This window comes from Phodopus roborovskii, unplaced genomic scaffold (genome assembly GCF_943737965.1).
Source record: "Phodopus roborovskii unplaced genomic scaffold, PHOROB, whole genome shotgun sequence".
NCBI classification, from domain to species: Eukaryota; Metazoa; Chordata; class Mammalia; order Rodentia; family Cricetidae; genus Phodopus; species Phodopus roborovskii.
Genome location: NW_026125397.1, coordinates 20,766,617 through 20,788,723, shown reverse-complemented (window position 1 = coordinate 20,788,723; position 22,107 = coordinate 20,766,617). Strand labels below are relative to the sequence as shown.

At 40.1% G+C, this 22,107-nt stretch overlaps 1 protein-coding gene across 1 annotated transcript in view; it reads right to left on the bottom strand.

Annotated features, from left to right (window-relative positions):
* Positions 1–22,107, bottom strand: part of Hs3st5 (heparan sulfate-glucosamine 3-sulfotransferase 5) — a 147,500-nt gene that overhangs the window by 99,743 nt on the left and 25,650 nt on the right. The window lies entirely within an intron of this gene.

The window sequence follows — 22,107 nt, the reverse complement described above, 5'->3', positions numbered from 1 at the left end:
CTACCTTTGACTGCAGGCTACCAGTAGACAAAAGGGTTCTCTAACTTGAGTGCATATTTGAATCTAAAACTGAAGTGTTGTATGAGAGAGACTGCAAACGAGACAGAAAAGGGATGGATGATGTAGACTAGACTGGAAAAACCTTTTGAAGGTGACAGTTGCTATATTAGGTTACTACTTAAAGCATTTGTGACTTGTGCATAGACTGTAGAAAATTAACACATCATTATCACTAATGTAGATCAATAAAAGTAGACACAAAGATCCAAAGCAGCCCAGAAATCATCTTTATTTGAGTACAAGGGATTCTAATATATTTGAAACACAAAGCAAATTAAACACATACAGATGAATACACACACACACACACACACACACACACACACACACAGTAAATGCATTCACAAGCACTCTTTTGATTGTCTTCTTTTAATTTTATTAATTGTTTGAGTTATTAATATCATGTGTTCTGATAATATTCACTTCCCCTTCCCACTACTCTCCCAAGATCCATACCCCCTTCACTCCCCACACAACTTTGTGTCCTATTTAAAAAAAATTCTTCAAGACTCATGTAGGCTGCCTAAATTCCCCTTCCATTGGGGAATGGAGAGCCTGCCAGGGTTACACTCTTACTGAAGACTGTCTCTCCTTCTCCTAGCAGTGAACAATTGCCAATGGGAGCCCATCGCTAAATAGGTGTGCTCCTATAAGAAAACTCATGGGTCTTAAAAACAAGAACAAAACCAAAACCAAACCAAAACAAACAAACAAACAAACAAAAAAAAAAACCCATACACTCTGCTAATATCAGCAGTTGACGTTATTGAGTCCCTTCACTGATTACTATATTGTCATAAATTATGTACAGTTCTTCTACTTGAGTTCTTGTCAATCCTCAGCCTCATAGTCCCAGTGCATCCTGGAACTCTAAAGCAGTCAGGGACAAACAGGCATACTCAGTTACTCCAGGGCAGGACACATGTCCACTGTGACTACCCACTAGCCGTAAAACCGCTCAGTGCATGTGAGAAGTTGGCATGCTCCCAGGCCCACTGACCTCAGCGAGAACCAAAACAGAGCCCTGAGGACTCGGCTTCTCATTTTGTTTAATAAGCTAGAATTATTTTTCAAAGATCTCAGATAAACAGAAATAATTGTAATTATGAATAATTAAAACGCTAAGCTGAAGAGTGCTCTCTACATTCATCGCACCGTGAGCCGGTTCCCCGAGGGCAGCATCTTCAATTAGTTCAGTTTTACAACAAAAGATAGATGTGACAATCAGTGATTGCAGGTATTCTGTTCAAGTAAGGAAACAAGTTAATTCACTGTAAAATCACCTCTCTCAACTAGTGGGGGCCTACTCTCTTTGACATTCAACAACATCTGCTCTGATTCTAGGATGTAGAAAAACAACCCATAGCAGAGGGAAGAAGGAGCCCTGCCTCAGATGCTGTGAGAGGGGGCTGTTCCTATTGGGCAATGAGGAAAGTAACTGAGAGCAGAGCATGGATTGGGATGCCAGCTCTGGGCCGGGGAGAGGGCTCAGTGAGGAATGCACTTGCACACAGTAGAATGGGAGTAGGAGACAAGGGAATGCCCAGAGCTCACCGGTCAGTCAGCCATCCCTGTGGGATCCTGTGTCAAAACAAGGCGCAAGGCGAGGACAAACACTGCGGGGTGTGTCCCCATTTCTGTAGGCACACTGTAGCACATGTATGCCTGCACTCACATGTACACATATCTTGAGCACCCACACACACACACACACACACACACGAGATAAAGGAAAGTTTTTCAAATGTATTCTATAAAATTATATGAGTAGATTGACTTAATTCACAGCCTTTCTCTGATGTTGCAAAGCTAGATCATGCTATGGTGCCCAGGCTGACCAGCCTCACGATGATAACCTTCCTACTTTCACCTCAAGATCCGAAATTCCAATCACTGTGATCCTCACTACAATCACTTATTGTTAGTTGATGCTAGAGGATCGCTACATTGCATTGCCAGAGCTAACAGAAAACAAACAAAACAAACAAACAAACAAACAAACAAAAACTACATACAAATATATTTCTATAGCCTCTTGGATATAGTCTTTTGAGCTATGGATGCCTACATTTTATAAAGCAAACTGGGGATTTTTTCCCAATTCTTCAATTGTAATAGAATTTTTTTTTTTTGTAAAATTGAATCACAATTGTTTATTTTTTAATTCAGAGTTCTTTCTGTGAATATGTATGTACTACATACGTACATTCAGGAAAATGTATCCATTTTCTTTTTACAGAATTAAATGGTATTTATTACTATTTCTTTATTAGATATTTATGGGACTGAAGTAAATTTTAAGTTGTAAGAGCATTAAGTAGAAAATAAAACTTTGCCTCTAGTTTTGTAACAAACAGATTTCTTCACTCAAATTCAATATATTTGGCCACCATGACCCTGCAACGGCTATCAGCTACTGGATTTCACACTGAGAATGTTCCTCCAACCTTTGTTAGGTGGAGAAAAAACTCATTACAAATGCCAGCTGTGGCTTCGGAACAAGAAACCTGTAGCTTTTTATTCTGATTTTAATGATTAGTTGTCTGAGCCTTGTCTTTAACTGAAATGGTTTAGATATTATATTTAACTTACACATGTACCACCTACTTTGAAGCTAATTATAAGACCATTCAAGATAGGCTGTAAAATGTGGTAGCAATTGCATCAAAATCAATTTGCATCCATTGTTGATTTCAGCTGGGCACTCACAGTTTACATTAGGTGTCTCCAGCATAGCTATTATGTAAGGGAGCCCAATGCTGGGATACCCTTGACACTTCTGTTTCATTAGGGATATATACAATAGCATTGCAGGCAGTCTATGGCTAAGAAGAAAACTGTGTTAATTATAAAGGGTATAAGCTTTAGAAATTAATTTGCTCTTAATACATTGAGGAGGACCTGCTAGCCACAGAAAATGATTCATAGCAACACTGTAACCAGGAAATATTTTCAAGGATATTATTATTATTTTTTTAACAGGGTCTTCCCTGGAGTGTGGTCAATATACTCAATGCCACTCCATTGAGTAGAATGGATTCAATGTCTCCTAGCATTTATCAGATGCAAATGGTTTCTTAGCCAGGGCTGGAACTTTGTGCTGGGATTTTATCTAGCTTGACTTGGACCAACTTTGAGTTTAAGTTATGTAGACAGACAGTATGGTCTATACACACGGGAAACTGGAATTCATGGGCCATGAAGCAGAACAAGCTTCCTGGTCTATAAACGCTAAGGACCATCTAAACCAACCCAGTAGCCAGCTGGAAGGGGTTTCTTGCTGCATTCAAAAGGAAAACCCTTACTGTGTTGAGAATAAAAATCTGTGAAGCCATGTGTGCACCTGACCATTCATAGCTCCTGGTACTGTTTACTAGGTTTTGAATATAATTAGGGGACTGAATTAAATAAATACTTAATGGGACTGTATTAGGCCCATTTCCCAGATGAATGGATCAAAGCTTAGAGTACTGTAGGCATTCCTCTGGGTTCCTGAGATCAGTAAGGGGTGGAGGTAGGATTCAAAGTCTCATTCCAGAGCTCACTGGTCCCAGGTTCTACTTCACAGGGCTGCAAAAGCACTCTCAATGAGAAGATGCCAAATACTAACAGTGCCACATCCTCCACATCTGGAACCACCTCCACAACGAAATGCTTCTCCCTTGCTGTAATATGCAAGTTAATGAAGAATAAAGGTATCATTTTTTTTTAAATTTGGTTTTTCGAGAGAGTTTCCCTGTATAGCCTTGGAGCCTATCCTGGAACTAGCTCTTGTAGACAAGGCTGGTCTCAAACTCACAGAGATCTGCCTGCCTCTGACTCCCAAGCGCTAGAATTAAAATGTGCACACAACCACTGCCTGTGCCTGGCAAGGTATCACTTTTTTTTTTTTTTTTTTTTTTTTTTTTTTTTTGTTTTTTGTTTTTTGTTTTTGAGCACTCACCACTAGGTAACAAATCTTAGCTATGAGGATATCACTTTTTTTTTTTTTGAGCATTCACAGATAAGATCTGTTAGTACAATAATTGTACTATTCTCTTGTTCAATATCTGTTACTGTTATAAAACAGGAACCAAAACCAAGTTCTTGGGGAAAGGGTTTATTTCAGGTTAACGTTACAGTCTGTCATTGAGGGAAGCCAGGACAGACACTCAACTGGAACCTGAGACAGGATAGAGCAGAGACCCTTTGCTGCTTACTGGCTTGCTTCCAGGCCCATATTTAGCTACCTTTCTTATAAATTCCAGGACTACCTGCCCAGGGATGGTACTACCCACAGTGGGCTGGCCCTTCTACACCATTCAGTAATCATTAAAATGCCCCACAGACACAAACACATCACTTAAAACCATAACCTTTCCTTGTTCTCAAGATCTCATGATGATTTCATAATAAACACAGCATCACTTTTAAAAAGTCTCACAGTCTTCTAAGAATTTCAATAGTTTAAGAGTAATACAGTCTTAAAGAAAACAAAAACAACAACAACAACAACAACACAACCGATACAGAGATTGGAATGGGTGTCTTGAATGAGAAATGTCCCTCATAGGCTCCCATATTTGAACACTTGATTCCCAGTTGGTGGCACTGTTCTGGGGGGATGTTGTGGAACCTTTGTGAGGTGTGATCTTGCTTCAGGAAGTGTATCACTGGCAGCAGGCCTTGAGGATTATTTATAGCCACATCCCACTACCAGTTTGTTCTCTGTGCTTTGTGTTTGCAGTTGAAGATATGATCTCTGAGCTTCCTGCTCTGCCTCCATGCCTGCTGCTTGCTGCTGGGTTTCCCCTACTGTGGTGGACCCTTATCCCTCTGGAACAGGACACCCAAATGAATTCTTTCTTCTGAGTTGCTTTCAGTCACAGCATTTTATCACAGCGACCGAAAAGGAACGCATATGTCTTTCATGCTATCTGCAGAATTTTCTGATGTTTTACTAAAATCTGTGTTCGCTGTCTTTCCAGGAATCTTTATTGTTGGGGGTGGGGCCTTTGCTCTCACCTTTCCCCGGCAGTAGGTCAAGCCTTTGCACAATCCTTAGCTCTACCAAACCCCCTTGGCTATGCTAATTGAGAGTAGGCAGCAGTGGGGTGGCTGTAATCTTTCCCTTTTCCGTTAGGACCATTCTGTGTCATCCCAGGGCATCTTTGAACTCCGTTGCATCTCAATGACCCCAGCTGCCCTCTGTTTCTGTTGCTTCCCATTGTTCCCTCTACTTCCTGCCTGGGCCCATTCTCTGCAGAGAATGGAGGTGGCAGGTAGAAATTCCCCTCCTAGGTAGAGAAGAGAGTATTCCATTGAGATTAAAGATGGTAAGCTATTCATTTTCAGCTTAACATTTCAAATATCAACCATTATCTTAACCCTGGACATCCTTAAAAGGCCCAGAGAATTGGAACTACCACAGCGTAACTGCAATTGGGGACTACTGAGGCCAAGGAGAGACTGATGCCCGAGCACGTTTGTCTTATGAATTTTGTTAAGATCTTTACCACCTGTCTTTCCATCCTTTCCTGGTTACCATCTTACTAGAGGCTAAAAGACTTTTAAGTGACTGGGAGAGGCCACTTCCTGAGAAAGCAGTGTGAGATTTTAGTTCTGTATTTCATGCACACACAGTGCTGATAGCTGCAGCAGATGTTCCTAACTGATAGGGAGTGGATGCTTCTCAGAGCATTACATGGAGCCCAATGGTAGACAGCCGACTCTATCATGGCCATCACATGAGCAGTGTTAGCAAGTCTGAAGAGAGTCCATTTGGAGGAGAGTCAGGGTGACTTTTATTTTTACATCAAATTAGGCTTATCATGGAATAAAACTGATAATTCTTTGGGGGAAACAGTGTCAGGGAGTCTGAGAAGCTATAAGGCAAAGGATAAATGAAGCTGACTGTGATAACCCACAGGAAGCTCAGGCATTTTGTGTTCTTTTGCGTTTGCTTTGGAATGTTAAGCAGGCTGGATCCTTTTTAAAAGAAAACATTTTATTCAGAACACTCTCCCATGAAAGTTCCCTTTGACAAAGTGTCATTTTTTGATATATTAGTACATGTCTGCCTATATTTTATATTCAAAAATGGCAAGCAATGTTTTAACAACTTTTTGACAAGCCCGGGGAATTAAAACTCCATGGAGGCAACTCTTTTAATGTAATGCGGTAGCCTATTTTGTGCTTTCTATGTTGTACATTCAGGCAAGCTATGGCATTTTCAATTACATCAACGTATGCTTGGAAAAGTACAGAGTAATTAAAGATGAGTAATGAGAATGGCAAAGCCACCTCTCTTGCAAAATAGTTTTAAGAACATAATTCCGAATTTTGTTGAGATGGAGAGCCACAGATATAATATGAATGAGTGAATTACAATGAGTGAGTAGAAAGAAGTCAAAGACGTTTCTAATAAAGCACTCAGGGAATCAGGAATCCCAGCTACCTCTTAAATACATTTAGGTACTAAATTATACATTTCCAAACAAAATCTTCTATTGGTGACACAATTCATTCCTACTGGAAATCTGAGACGGAAACTCATAGGTACCCCAAACCAACTCTTACAGGATCTATTGCTCCAATTGTCCCTCCTGTCCTTCTTTGGTAAATCTATGAATTGGAATCCTAATCCATCCCCAGACTCCTCTGCCCCCCCCCACCTGTTCATGCTCATTCACCTTCCCAGCTTCCTCTCACTGTTTGATTGTGCCAGGTTCTTTCTTCACTCAGTTCAGTCAATGGATCAGCAAATGGTTTGCCTTGTCACTTGTCTGATGAGAGCCAGATGTCACTTGCTCTCAGGAAGATCTCTCTGTCAATTCTTTCACCTAGAGTCCCTTCTCTAGACCTTCACTATTCTGTTCTTGCCTATCAAAGACCCTACAACACCATGATGTGATTGCTGTTTCTCTAGGGTGTATCTCCAACAGACTCTAGACTCCACGATGGCTGACAACATTGCCTTTTATGGCACTGTTTAGAACAATTCTTGGATTATTTGGGGAACTCTCAAACACTTTGTTAAAAAGAGTATTATAGAGCTATAGTCCTGAAAACAGCTTGGTATTGGCACAAAAATGGACAGGTGGACCAATGGAATTGAATTGAAATCCCTGATAATAACCCACATACCTACAAACACCTGATTTTTGACAAAGAATCTAAAATTACACAATGGAAAAATGAAACCATCTTCAACAAATGGTGCTGGCATAACTGGATTCTGACTTGTAGAAGACAGATTCATAGCTATCACTATGCATAAAACTTAAGTCCAAATGGATCAAAGACCTCCAGCAATGCTGAACCTCTTACAAGAGAAAGTGGGAGGTACCCTTGAACTAATTGGTACAAGAGACCACTTCCAGAACGTAACACCAGTTAATCTACAATTAATAAATGGGACCTCCTGAAATTGAAAAGCTTCTGTAAGGCAACGAATACTGTCAACAAGACAAAACAGCAGCCCACAGAATGGGACAACATGCTCACCAACCCCACATCAGACAGAGGGCTGATTTCCAAAATATACAAAGAACTCAAGAAGCTAGTCAGCAAAACACCAAGTAATCCAATTAAAAAGCAGGGTACAGCACTAAATAGAGAATTCTCAATTGAGGAATTCAAAATAGCTGAAAGACACTTAGCCATCCTTAGCCATCAGGGAAATAAAAGTCAAAACAACTCTGAGATACCATCTTGCTCCTCTCAGAATGCCTAAAATCAAAAACATCAAGAATGTAGAGAATGGGGAACACTCCTCCACTGCTGGTGGGAGTGCAAACTTGTACAGACACTTTGGAAATCAGTATGGCAGTTCCTCAGGAAAATGGGAATCAGTATACCTCAAGATTCAGCAATTCCACTCTTAGGCATATACCCAAAAGATGCACATTCATACAACAAGGACATCTGTTCAACTATGTTCATAACAGCATTATTTGTAATAGGCAGAACCTGGAAGCAACCTAGATGCCCCTCAACTGAAGAATGGATAAAGAAAATGTGGCACATTTACACAATGGACTACTACTCAGTGGAAAAACAAACAAACAAACAAAACAACAGCAGCAACAACAAATAAACAATGGAATCTTGAAATTCTTGGGGGAATGGATGGAACCAGAAGAAACCATCATCCTGAGCGAGGTAACCCAGTCACAGAAAGACAAGCATGGTATGTACTCACTCATATATGGATATTAGACATAGAGCAAAGGATCACCAGCCTACAAGCCACAGTGTCAGAAAAGCTAGGAAACAAAGAGGATCCTAAGAGAGACATACATGATCCCCCAGAGAAGGGGAAAGAGACAAGATTTCCTTAGCTAATTGGGGGCACGGAGGGAGGGGGAGAGGTAGCTAGGATAAAGAGAAAGGGAGAAGAGGATGGGGGAGGAAGACATGAGGGACCAGGAAGACTGAGTCAGGGGAAGAGAAGAGGGGAGCAAGAAAAGAGATACCATAACAGAGGGAGCCATTATAGGTTTAGAGAGAAATCTGGCACTAGGGAAATGTCCAGAGATCTACTAGGACAACCCCAACTAAGAATCTAAGCAATAGGGGAGAGGCTATCTTAAATACCCTTCCCTTATAATGGGATTGATGGCTCCTTTATATGCCATCACAGAACCTTCATCCAGTAGCTGATGGAAACAGAAGCAGAGACCCACAGTTAAGCACTGAGCCAAACTCCTGGAATCCAGTTGTAGAGATGGATGAGTGATGAGCAAAGGGGTCAAGACTATGCTGTGAAAAACCACAGAAACAGCTGACCTGAACAATGGGGAGCTCATGAGACCCCAGACTGACAGCTTGGAAACCAGCGTAGGAAGGAACCAGGTCCCCTACACATGGGTGACATTCTATGGGCAGTCTATGGGACACTGGGAGCCCACTCCCCATAGAGGGACAGACTTTGATAATCCTCCATAGAAGGTCTCACCATTTCTAAGGAGCAGAAGAGGGATGGGATGGGGCAGAATTTGAGGGATAGGGAACTGGGATTGATATATAAAATAAGGTTGTTTTTAATTTTAATTTAAAAAAAGAAATAAAAGTTGATTGCTTGGGCTTTCATGTGTTAACATTCCCATTTGTCCATTTTATTTAGTTAGAAAACATTCCACATTTAATTCATGAGGCTTCGCATAGCCACCTCCTTCCGCAAAGGAAAGCACAAGCAGGGTGATCTGAGCATAAAGGGTGTTGCCACACAATACCATGCTTGGACTTGAGTTTAACACACATACTTCTGATGGAGACAACAGGGTGGACTGAGAATACCAGAAAGAAATCTATGGAAACCTAAGGCTAACACCTCAAAGTACAGAAGTTCTTGATCTAAATGGTCAAGTCATTATAATCTGAAAACTTTCCCACGCATCCTGTGATGAGAATAGGAGTCAAGGGGCGGGAGCTGGAGAACTAACAGTTGTGCACGCTGTTACTGCATGGTAAGGAGCTGTAGGAATCAGCATCCTCTTGAAAGGGCCTCAAATCTAATGAGGTGGCTGCAGATAACTAAATTAGAACCATGACAAATTTAGGGAACTGGTTCAGGGCCCTTAGCATCCAAATAAGCACTCAAAGTGGGTTTACATCAGCGGAACTCTGTAGACTGCCTCTGAAACACATAAGGCATTAGAAAGAATCCCCAAAGTGATGCCTCCCACAGGCTAACAGCTTCCAGGTTTCACAGATGCCTTGGATGAGTGTGTGTGTGGAGCAAGCCCTGTGGGGTAGGCTGTGTGAGGCATGGGGTTGGGAATGGTTGGGCAGTACTTGATGGAGGTTAGCAAAGCACTTACTTTTAAATTCACCCAAAAAGTGCTGTTTTTTTTTTTTTTTTTTTTTAAATTAAGCCTTCAATGAGTTTATGGAATGCTACCCTCTGCAGAAATGCAATCTAAAATCAAGTTTTTATCCCCACATAAATTACTTAACCCAGCTGCTCCTGGCTTTCTAGATTTGTGTTGCATGCATGGTGTCCTCTCCATAGAGGAGATTCAGTTTCTGTGCTTTCAGTCTTTTGGGTTTGTCTCTTAAGCAAAGCTCCCGTTTTGAAGCACATTAGGGTATTCTGCTGGGAGCACACAGGGTTCTGCTTTCACTCGCTCTGTTCTAGGCTTCCACGGGCCACATGCAGGGTGTGCTTCCAGGAGCACAAGGTTGAGAGTCATGGTCAAGGGGTTGAGTGAGGTGTGTGTAGTCCCTGCTGAGGAGTGGGGGGTTGAGAGCAGTATGTGTAGTCCCTGCTGAGGAGTGGCTTTTGTTTCACTGAAGCGTACTTTCACTGCAAGGACTGTCCTTCCCACCTCCCTCGCTTTTTAAATGTTCTTGATAGTAATTCTCATTTCAAATGGATTTTTTTTTTTTTTTAAAATGCAAGGTCTTCACACTATTTCTGGCAATATGTCTTTTTTATCAGATCAGCAGAAACAACTGTTAACAGTATTTTCAATTGTCTGTCAATGCCAAATTACACATAAATGATCCACAGTTGCAAACGCCCTTGAGAGAAGGTGTTTTCTTTTTTAAAAATCACAGATGATACTTATTTTGGAAGTTTATGCCTCAAGCTTTGATCCCAGCACTTGGGAGGCAGAGGCAGGGGTATCTCTGTGAATTTGAGATCAAAGCATTGTGAGACCTTGTTTCAATAAATAAATAATTCTGGAAATTTAGCAGATGCACAGAAGCAAAGAGGAAGTTTGAAGTAAGTGTGGCTGGACACAGGACACACACCCAAGGCTGGGTAAAACTGCCTCTGAGAATGTGAACTAGAGATTTGTAAGAAAAAAAGCCTCTTGTGTCATGTGCAAAACCTTAGTTTTTATTTTTCTCTTGAATCAGAGCCAGGAGAACAGTTTTGAAAGAGCTAACACAGCTCTCCATTCATGCACAGTGTTATGTATAGATGGGCGCCTACTCACAGGTGTAGACAACAACTCCACATGGATGAGGATGGAAATGAGTCAAACTGGTACCAAAGCAGTCACCGAATGCGTACATTAGGCAAAGGAGGAAATACATCCCCTCATCCCATATCAGCCCCAAAGCAAGAAAATAAAAAATTTTTAACATATACGGATTTTCCAAAAATCATTGAAAAACTTATTCATAGCCCCCCTTTTTTTCGTATCTTATGTACCAATTCTTTTCTGTGCTCTTAAATTATATACTAGTTTCAAGAAGCCACGGCTCCTCTGGTGAGTCTCCTGTGTGAGAGGGCCGAAGAGCCAGACCGGAGCCATGATAGGTTTGCCAGGGACCAGGTCTTGGTTTCAGCTTTACTGGAACTGGCTAGAGTTGAGAAAGCGGTTGATGGGAAAAGCTGCAACCCAGGGGCAACCATGAGTGCCCCACAACCTTTTGCAAACTTAAAAGAATTAAGGATAGCTTCTCTGGCCCTGCAGCTGAAAAGCCCCTAACCATCGAGTCACCAACCAACCCTATAGCAACCCGTAAACTTTTTGTTGAAACCCAGCAATCACCCCCAGACTAAGCTCCCCATGCATGGAATTCCCCTAATCTTGTTTAAAAGGAGCATTTGAATTTCTCCCATGATTGCCGTGTGCCACCCCAACATGCTAGAATTTTAGCAAAGCGCTCTTGCAGATTGCCCACATGACCGGTCATCTTCCATTCCCAAACCTTCCCCAGTTCAGCAGCCTCTTACGTGTAGCGCTCGGGACTGCCACTGAGAACCGAAGTTCCTTCCCGAGAGTTGGAACCTTCCTGTGCTTTCCTAGCAGACGATGGTCCTGTCCCCACACCTACAGTCCTCTTGTAGTTTGACTGTGGAGTACCACACATGTAACAGCCATGCTCAAGGAAGCAAGTATGTATCATAATACTGTTCACGTTTTTTATCTGAAAGAATAACACTTGAAATATCAAGTAACAGGAACATATGCCCTGGTATCCAGATATTTTCCTTTTAATTTTTTCGTATTTTGGACTTAGTCTATGATAACACAATGAGGCAGTATTGTAGTCACTAAGGGATTCCTAAAATTGGCACATTTGAAAGTGTGCGTAATGTTCAAGTAGGTCTCCAGTAGATTTAAGCATCTTGCTCCACCAATGAAGAACCACATGCATTGTAGATAAGGTTAGCAGTTCTGGAACTGCCTAACATAGGCTTCTAGGAACACCAAGAGAGCAATCATAGGATTGTAATTTTTATTGCATATCTCTCTCTGTCTCTCTGTCTCTGTCTCTCTGTCTTTGTCTCTCTCTGTGTGTGTGTGTGTGTGTATGCACACACTGCATATGTAGGGAGATCAGAGGACTTGTAGGACTCTTTTTTCTACTGTAGGGGCCTGGGGATCAAACTTGGGTTCTCAAGGCTTTGAGAGGTAAGGTTGGGAAAAATACTAGAGAATGATATATTAAGAAAAACTTCTTTTTGTGGTAGTAGTTTTGGTTTTTGCATAAGTGTGTCTTTCAAAAAGATTATTCTATGGTGTCAGTGTTTTGCCTCTAGGTCTGTCTTTGCTTCATGCAGATGCAGTACCCTAGGACGTCAGAAGAGGGCATCACATCCCTCAGGATTGAAGAGCATTGTAAACCATCTTGTGGCTGCTGGGGATCAAACCTTGGCTCTCTGGAAGAGTAGCCAGTGCTCTTAACAGTAAAACCAACTCGCCAGCCCCAAGACTCTTGGTCTTCTTAAAAATTATGAAGAAAGTCTCTTAGAGAATAAAGTTGATTGATGTCTTTGTACAAAATGCTGTGGCCAACAAGAATCTTTTGCACTTTTGCAAAATAAGTAATCTTTATCAAGTATGTGACAAGCTGTTTGACAGTACACATTTCTTTTGTTTCAGGTATTTGCATATTGAGCTGTGTGAGTTACTTAGAAGATGGCCTGGACACTGAGTATGGGACATGTCTGAGATCCTGTGTACTCTTGATTCCTGCTAAGTCCAGGATGGAAACTCGGCGAAAGGAAGTTCATCGTCCCCACCCCCCCCCTCTGATTTGCTGAAGTGTATCACCATATTTGGGGTATGAATACATGAGTTCAGATGCCATATCCACTAACTTTGGCAGTGACTTTTCTTTCATTAGTTCATGAGATGTTAGCATGTGCCGAATAGTAACCACCTAATACATAACCAGGTAATTCTCCAACTCTGTAAATGGAAGCATTGCCATCTCCATTTTGACATTGGCAGTAATCTAGCTAGGATGAGGAATGGAGTAACACATTTAAAGCCTGGTAACTGGTAGGAAACAGAGAAAGAAGTCGGTCTACCTTATTGCTCCAGTGAATACTCCTATTATGTTAAATAATGGCTTGACTTTGCTTGGGAGTCCTGCTCCATCCATAGTCAAAAAATATGCATGATGTCTTACCCAGGTCTAATCTACAGCCTGCTTACTCCCCAAGTTTAGACACCCTGTTTGCAAGCCTCCTTTCCATATTTAGTACATCTTTATTTTGCTTTCCATGTGTGAGCTGTCATCATGAACTGGCATGGATTTAGTAGCTTTTTTTCCCCCTCCTATTCTTGGAGGGTGCAAAGTTGCAGATCAGTGTGCTAGGATGCTCAGATTCTGGGGACCACTGTCATCTTGCCTTATAGACCACTACATGTTTTTAGTGTACTCATACAGACTTACCTTGTGGATTCATAGACAGATCTCTCTCTGTCTCTCTCTCCCTTCTCTCATTTTCTTTCCTTGCACTTTTCCACTTCCTTCTCTTCTTCCTCCTCTTCCTCCTTCTCTATCTTAACTATCTGCTAAAAGTTCAGTCTCCAGAGTCTGTTACCCTGGGAGACGTGGTACTTGACATCTCATTCTTTAATTCAGTGGGTAACTGATGCAAGGACACAGAATCACTTGATTCACTGACACATTGGCAGGAACAATTCTTTGCTGTCCTTTGTTTCCTGCAGTGTTTTGACTTCAATAGCTGAGAGGTTAAATGTGCATATCTAGGTCCAATGTGTATCAGACTGGAAACAATGTTGGAATCACTATAGACAAGCCATTCTGCTGCTGGGTTTTTCTCATGAAAATCTTTCAGGAGTTGTTAGGTTTCTCAGAACGTTCATCTTTGCCAGCCACGACTGATCAGAGGAGTACAGACTTAAAATCATACACACAAACCTTTCTACCTGTGTGACTTGGAAAACATTTGGAATTCATGCAATACATGCATAAAATTATTGCTTTCCTCTGCTCTTTGAATCTTTGACATGCAACATGTCCCAAGGAGATTTTTATAGATACTATGTGACCATTCAGAGTCTCCAATAGCCATTACATTTGTATGGTGTTTCCTTACATGTAACTCTAGGCGTTCATATTTTCATTAAACACTGAGCCATTGTTAGCCACATTCTAAATTAATCTTTGGAACATCACTAGTATGCCTTAAATATTTCCAGTTGAATCTTAGAATAAAAAAAAACATATATTCTAACCTGGTTACTACAAATCTCACAACATTTCTTCACTAGCAGTGGCCCTTGTGTTCCAAACAAGCTGCTATGGATGTGACAGTGAATCTTGTAGGACAAAATATCCTGGCTTGTATCAAAATTCCAATAGGAATATTTATCAATTGAAGATTTGATTATAATAAGCCCTATGATAACACCATGAATATTTAAGAGAATTTCTTTCTTAAAGAAAATAAACTCATAAACATCTTCTTTCTGGAAACTTAGGAAAGTCTAACTGTGCACACACACAAGCATGGTGTGTGCATGTGTGTGTGTGTGTGTGTGTATATATATATATATATATATATATATGCATGTACGTGTGTATTTGTGTATATGATTGTTTTCCTCAGTCCACTGAATCATTGACATCCAACATTTCCCAAGGAGAAATTTTATTGATACTATGTAACTTTGCAGAATCCCATATATGTGCATATGTATATATGTACATATAATTAATTTATACATATAACTAGTTATACAGTATGTCCTTACATGCAACTCTGGAAGTGTGTGTGTGTGTGTGTGTGTGTGTGTGTGTGTGTATGTGTGTTGCTATCTTGAATTCCATTGTTTCTCATGTGGAAAGTTTTTTTTTAATATGATTCATTTGCTTTACATTTTAAGATAAAATACTGAACTTTATTATATAGAGCTACTGATGTATAAGTAATATTGTAAATGCAAGGCCACATTTAAAACAAATTCAGAGTAGGCACATGCCATGTACATCACAGTATCTATAGGAACTTCTTGGAAATAATAATAAGTTATCACTGTTAGATTTCAAATTATTTATGAGTATGAAATATAAATTATTTAGATGTGCCACCCTTAAGCTGCTAACATGCACACACTTAGACTACATGCATAATTCAGTAATTCAGTGTGTAACAGATATTTTCACTAAATGACTACAAAGTAATTATTTTTTGCAATATTTCTTTCATCATTAAAGTTTTCTGTTGCTGGGCAAAACTGTGACAAGTAGTCTAATTTAATTATTTTATTTCACTTTAAAAGACCAACCTGCATGGGGAAAATGATAGAGAAATGTCCTAGGTCAGGCACTGGGATGTGAGTTCCCCTTTGCCTCTGGCATTAAGAAGCTCTGAGAATTGAGCAGTTAAATAACCCCAGGAACCAAATTTTCTTGTCTTTAAAAGAAGGTAATGTAAAATTAGAGGGGATACTAAGTCCTTAGAGGTTCACTCACTTTGTGATTCTGAACAGCTATTCTTATATTGGCTCCCCAAAATGAGTCTCCATGAGAAAAGAAGACAGCAAAGATTATTCAGGATGGATATTATCTTTCTGATGGTTTCAGCCCCCGAACTTTGTCATTATGAAGCAGCACACTCCAGGTCACATCCTGCAGCTGTTCAGGCCTTTGATGACTACCTTTTGCTTTTGTCATCTTTACTGGGCTCCAGGGTCCTCACATTACACATTGTTTTCTATGTGTCTGCTAGGGACTTCCCTAATGAGTTTAGCATTTGAGTAGATTGACTCGGTAAGGGAGAGTAGCTTCCCTGAAGAGAACAAAGTACCAGTGGGGATTTGTTGCATTTGTGCTTTGTGTCTGTTTGCTTGAGCAGGGACGTTGACTCTTCTTCTCCTAGACTTTTATACTGGTCATCTTCTGGGGCTCTGAGTCATTTGGACTTATTCTGGTATTAAACTTCCAGCTTCTCTGAGTTTGCATCTAGACTATTATGGCACAAGCCATTGTGTGTTTGTGTGTGTGTGAGTGTGTGTGTCTGTGTGTGTTTGTGTGTGTGTGTGTGTGTGTGTGTGTGTGTGTGTGTACATGAGCATGGTTTTACTGGTTCTGTCTTCGTAGCAGAACCCAATCTGTCCTGAGAACCTGGGTGCTGCTATAGCACATGAGTACGAATGCAGAAGGACTTTGGGACCTGAGGATTGAATGCGGGTTGGGAGAGTTTTGAAATGCTTACTGAAAGTGCTATAATTGTTGCCACAGGTTTTTAAAGCTGATCCCAGAGAGGTCTCAGGAAAAAAGGACAGAGGAGCCTTCCTCTTATCAGAGAACATGGAAATACAGACTGGTGGCAAAACTGTAGGTGGAAAAGGCCCTTCTGACAGGGTCGCAGGTAGGAATGAGAAACACATCTCTGGGCCACAGAGAACAAGCAACCCATGTTAGTAGGTGGCAAAGAAGATGTCTTATTGTATTCACGTTCAAGTATTTTCTATAATTTTTGAAGCAACGAAATTTGATAATTGCTCAGGAAATTTTCTTTTGCCCTTTTATTAAAAATAGATTTTTCTTCACGTAATATATTCTGATTTTTCTCTCCTTCCACTCTCCCAAATTCCTCACCATCTCTCCTCCTATCTAGATCCACCCTCTTCCTGTCTCTCATTGAAAAAGGAACAGGCTAATATGGCATAACAATAAAAAAACAAAAGCAGGGAGACAGAGACCCATTCATTCTCACACTCAAGAATTTCATAAAACAACTAAATAAAATAAGACGAATGATAGCTCGCGCTATTGAGGATGTGGAGAGTGGACTGGCACTCTTCCATTGCTATATGGGAGTACATTCTTATATGGAATCATGTGGAACTATGGAAATCAATGTGGCAGCCATCCAGCAAGATGGGACTCAATCTACCTCAAAATCCAGATGCCACTCTTGGGCAAATACACAAAGGATGCTTCCTCTTGCCAAAGGGACACTTGCTCAACTATGTTCCTTGCTGCTCTATTAATAATAGCCAGAAATTGGAAACAACCTACATATCCTTCAACAGAAGACTGAATAAATAATAGGAGGATCAAGTAGGGAGGAAGAGTAAAGAGGGGACAACGGAAGGAATACAGGGAGAAATAGATCAATTTAAGTGGCATTTGAGGGTAGAATGGGAATCTAATACAGTAGAATCCTCCCTCTCTCTCTCTCTCTCTCTCTCTCTCTCTATCTATCTACACACCACACACACACACACACACACACACCTAAATGAAACCACCAATGGAAGAGACAGAACCCAACTGGCCATCTCTTATCACCAAATAGAGCTTTCAGTCCTGGGATTGTGTTATATCTAACTGCATTGTTGGACAAAGGGTCCTGTGGGAAGCCCCAAACAACCCAGGTTGCTGCTAAGACTATACATTGCTCTTCATTAACAGGGAGGATTTCTAAAGAAAGCACATAAGCGATAGCTTGGATCATCTTTACTGATCATATAGTAAAATGCAAGATGAGAAAATGACTTGAAGATATAATTATTAACCGAAAGGAAATTAAACCTAAAGATTTGGTAACTTCTCAGTTCTGTATATTGCAAGAGGTGGGTGGGAGAGGAAAGAGAGCACTCTAGTGTGGCAAAGAATATATTTCATAATAGAATAATGAAGGTATCTGGTTTGAGTGTCCACAGTTACAGCACTCAAGGGACTGAGGTGAAGAATATAAATTCAAGGACAGCTCAGGGCACATAGAAAAAAAAAAAAAAAAAAAAAGGTTGTGCAGTTTCTGCAGCTGAGTTCATTTATAGAGAGCTTGCCTTGTAGGCATAAAGTCTTGGATGGGTTCAGTTCCTAGCATAGAATAAAGTGGATGTTTTGGCCTGTGTGTGTAACCGCCATCACTTGGAAGGTGGGAGCTGGCTGAGCTTGAGAAGTTCCAAGTTCAATTCTAAGGCTAGCCTATGCTACATGAATTTATGTGTTAGAAAATAAGTACAAGAAGATGATTGTATGAGTAAGAATTGTGAGATAATTCTTAATTCTCATCAGAGAAGGTTGCAATGGTTAATGATTAATTCAGAGACTTGGTCAAACCATAGAACAAGTGTGTCTATGGAGCGTTCAGCCATAAATGGGCCATCTATATCACACTTCCTTTCCCTAAGGTTCAGGGATCCTCATAGAAGAGGAAATATGTAAGAAGTTGAGGTCAGGGAGGATGCCAATGAGACTGTGTCTATTTGATGGAATAAGCTTCTGCACTTATGAACTCACTATAACTATTGTTGCTTGCACAATATCTGTACAAGATCAATCCAGTCAACATAGCAGCATGTGTGTGTGTGTATCTCATGACCCTTCATCCCTAGTTGAGTAGCTATTGACAATTTATAGTTTCTTTGGAGAGGCAAAGCCTGGCTCCAGTGGATGGCCTGCACTCATGAATATATGGGAAATTCAAATGCAGATAGTGGGCTGTTAAAAATTAAAAAAAAAAAAAAAAAGGAAAGGTCAGAAAGTTGAGTGGTGAGTAAGAAGTGAATATGATCAAAGTATTGTATGGACTTTACAAAGAATTAATAAAACATTATTTTTTAGATAATTTTCCCCTGAATTCCTGAATTTTACACACATTTGTTACCACCACCATTGCTCTTTAGATCTGTTGATGTTTGAGTACTTTAGACATTCTATGGACTCTCTGTACTCTCTGGAATTATTTAAGGTTCTTGTCACCCATGTTGTTAAACTTCCCAATGAATACTGTTTGTTTTTATTCCCTGTGGTGACCACTCCATGGTACCATTGGGAAACTTGTATTTTCCAAACCAGGGTGTTTTCATTTGATAATTTACCTCATTAAGATAATTTACCCATACTGGCACATTCTTACCATTCAGAAGTGGGATGCATAAGCATTTTTTTCTTTTAAATCTCCTGTTTCATTTTATACCTTTCTTCCACATTTTATTTTAATTATTTATATTGTAATTTTAGTTTCTAGGTACAGTTCATACTCTTTGCATCTGTTATATGTTCTTCCCTTCTCTTTGACACAGTGTTTTATTTCTTCATCTTTTCTCTACTTGCTAGAAGAACCACAGCAGCCTAGGAGCTTAGTTTTTAGGGTCTTTCAAAGATTTCTGTTGTCAAATTCTCCCTCAAAGCCATCAACACTTTTATTCTACTGTTTGGTGTCATAGTAAAACAATTTTTTTTCCAAAGAAAGAAAAAAATATTTCCAACTTCAAAATTGATCTTTGTCATATAGTCTTTAAATAATACATAAAACAATGATTTTTTTAGTAACATGGTAAATATTATTTTGGACAAAGGTTTAAAAACTTGAAGAAAGCCAGGCATTGGTGGTACATGCCTTTAGTCCCAGCACTCGGAGGGCAGAGGCAGGTGCATCTCTCACAAACTCATGTTCAAGGCAAGCCTGGTCTACAGAGCTAATTCCAGGACAGGCTCCAAAGCAATACAGAGAAACCCTGTCTCAAATAACCAAAACAAACAAACAAACAAACAAAAAGCCAATAAATAAATAAAAAATAAACACAAAAAAAACAACAAAAAACTTGGAGAATTTTTTCTTAATATTTTTGTCTCATATTAAGTCAACAGTGGACCCATAATTATAATTAATGCTGTCACAGGCACAATGAAAGTACTGTTTCTTTAATGATGTTCTCCATCCTTGGGTCTTGCAATCCCTCTGCCCTCTCTTTCACAATGATCCTCAAAGCTTGGTAATGTGTAAGCTATTGGAGGCCAAAGCTGCATTTATCTGCTTCTTAATGTAGGCACAATAATAATAAACATCATCATTTCAGTGACATTTTACATACCTGTGACATCATAGTAACAGTAAAAAATATGAGATTATGTTCCTGTATTCTTTTGGCTGGCTGCTCTCTTCTGTGAATAAGAAAGCTGTTCCTGTAGGATAATATCCCAGCAAATATATCATTTCTGAATAGATTCTGCCCAGTCCAAGGAAGCACCTGTATTGCCTAAGTGGATACTTGATGCAGACAAACCCAACCATAACTGAAATAGGCATCTATTGTCACTGGAGTCCTTGTGTACATGCCTTAGAAAATAAATACATGGCATACTATTGGAGAGACAGTCGTATTGCCAGAAACAAATTCCATTTGGAATGGATAGCTTAAAACCTAACACTCTAATTTTAATTGAATTCATTTTGACATTTTATCCTTTCATTAACAAGATCTGTAAGGCTCTAAATAATTAATTCTTTAAAAAGCTGTCTCCCATTACCTGAATAATATTAAATGATCATTTTTTTTTTCTGAGAGTAAGACACACAGTCTTCACAGCTAGATTGCAAATCAAGCTACATTCTCCCTAAAGTTTTGAAGTAATTAAGGAATTCTGCAAGCCTCCAGAGGACTGTGTGCTGAAGGTTAAGGTATGTTCCCCTTTTTGCCAGTTGGGATCCGATAGCATAAACTGAGTTCCATGACCAACAGATCTTTCCTGGGTCTCAAAACCTGACCACCTGGGGGAGGGGCAGCAGTTATGTTGGCGGAACGAGGTGGCTGCAAAGGGCAAAGAAAGTTTATGTGCTAGGGAAAATGGGGTGGATGAAGAATGAGTTTAATGCATGGCTAGGCAGTCAGACCAGACATGGAGGGGAGAAGTCTCACGGGCCCATCCTCTAGATGAAGAGCTATAGGCAATTAAAGACTGCAGAGAAAAAGCTTCAGCCTTACTCAGGGATAAGCCCCCTAATAGGTTATCCAATCCCAAGTGATCATCACTAACCACATACACATACAAATAACACTAAACACATATACAGATTAGTCAGATATTTATGTAACAATAATGAATTCTTGAGGAGGGGATAGGAGAGATTGGAGGGAGGGAAGAGGGGAGAAATGGTGTAATTATGCTTTAGCTAAACAAACAAACAAACAAAAAAAGTATGCAGACTGTTTCTTGTTTCCAGCTTTATGACCCAGGAATGTGTTAATTGTTTTTTCAAGGATTTAGGAGCTTTTTCTTTTTAAGGCAAATATCAAAAAACCATAAGGACAGTAGTTCCTTTTCAAATGGAGGATCCTGACTAAATGCAGTGTCCTTGTCTAGCTCCTAGTGGAAGGCAGACCTAACTAGTGAGCCTCTTGCTTCAGTGAGCATCAGCCTTCTGTCAGAAAGAGATGAGACTGGTTTTCCTTCTGGATAATTCCAATGAGCTGATCCATAGGGTCACTCCGGTTACCATGCCATGTATGACCAAAGTGCTGCAAAGTCCTCTCACTTGACACTAGTTTTTGTTTATCTGGAGTACACACATGGGATAGGTTGCAAATGCTTGGCTATAGGAATGGTGACACTTCTCTGTCTGCAATGGCCCGGCAGAGTCCATGCAGTGTGGATGGCCTTCCCATGTGTGACTACTCAGGGACACAAATGTTCTCTGCTCCCTTTATACAGAAGATTTCTGGGCAGGAGGAAGATATGATTGGGAAACACCATTTTTCAGTGTTTTCCTTCAGAATAATTCAAAAATACTTCTTCACTTCCAATAATCTTACAAATAGAAATGGAACTTTTTTTTTTTTTTTTGCCTCAAAAACAAGCAAGGAACATACATCATCCACTCTTCACACAGCCTTCCTCATTTGGTTTTTATCTCAACTGTGGAATTAAAACAGTATCAATTATGCCAAGAATGCTGTACAATCAATGTCATCCTATATATCCACAATCGAGCCCGAGGACAGGAACACTTGATTTAAGACTCCTGGGCTGTCTCCTTGGGAAAATCAAGCTGAGAAAGACTGCCGGTTTCTGAGGAGAGAGGAGTTGGTGTGTGGACAGTTCTTCCTC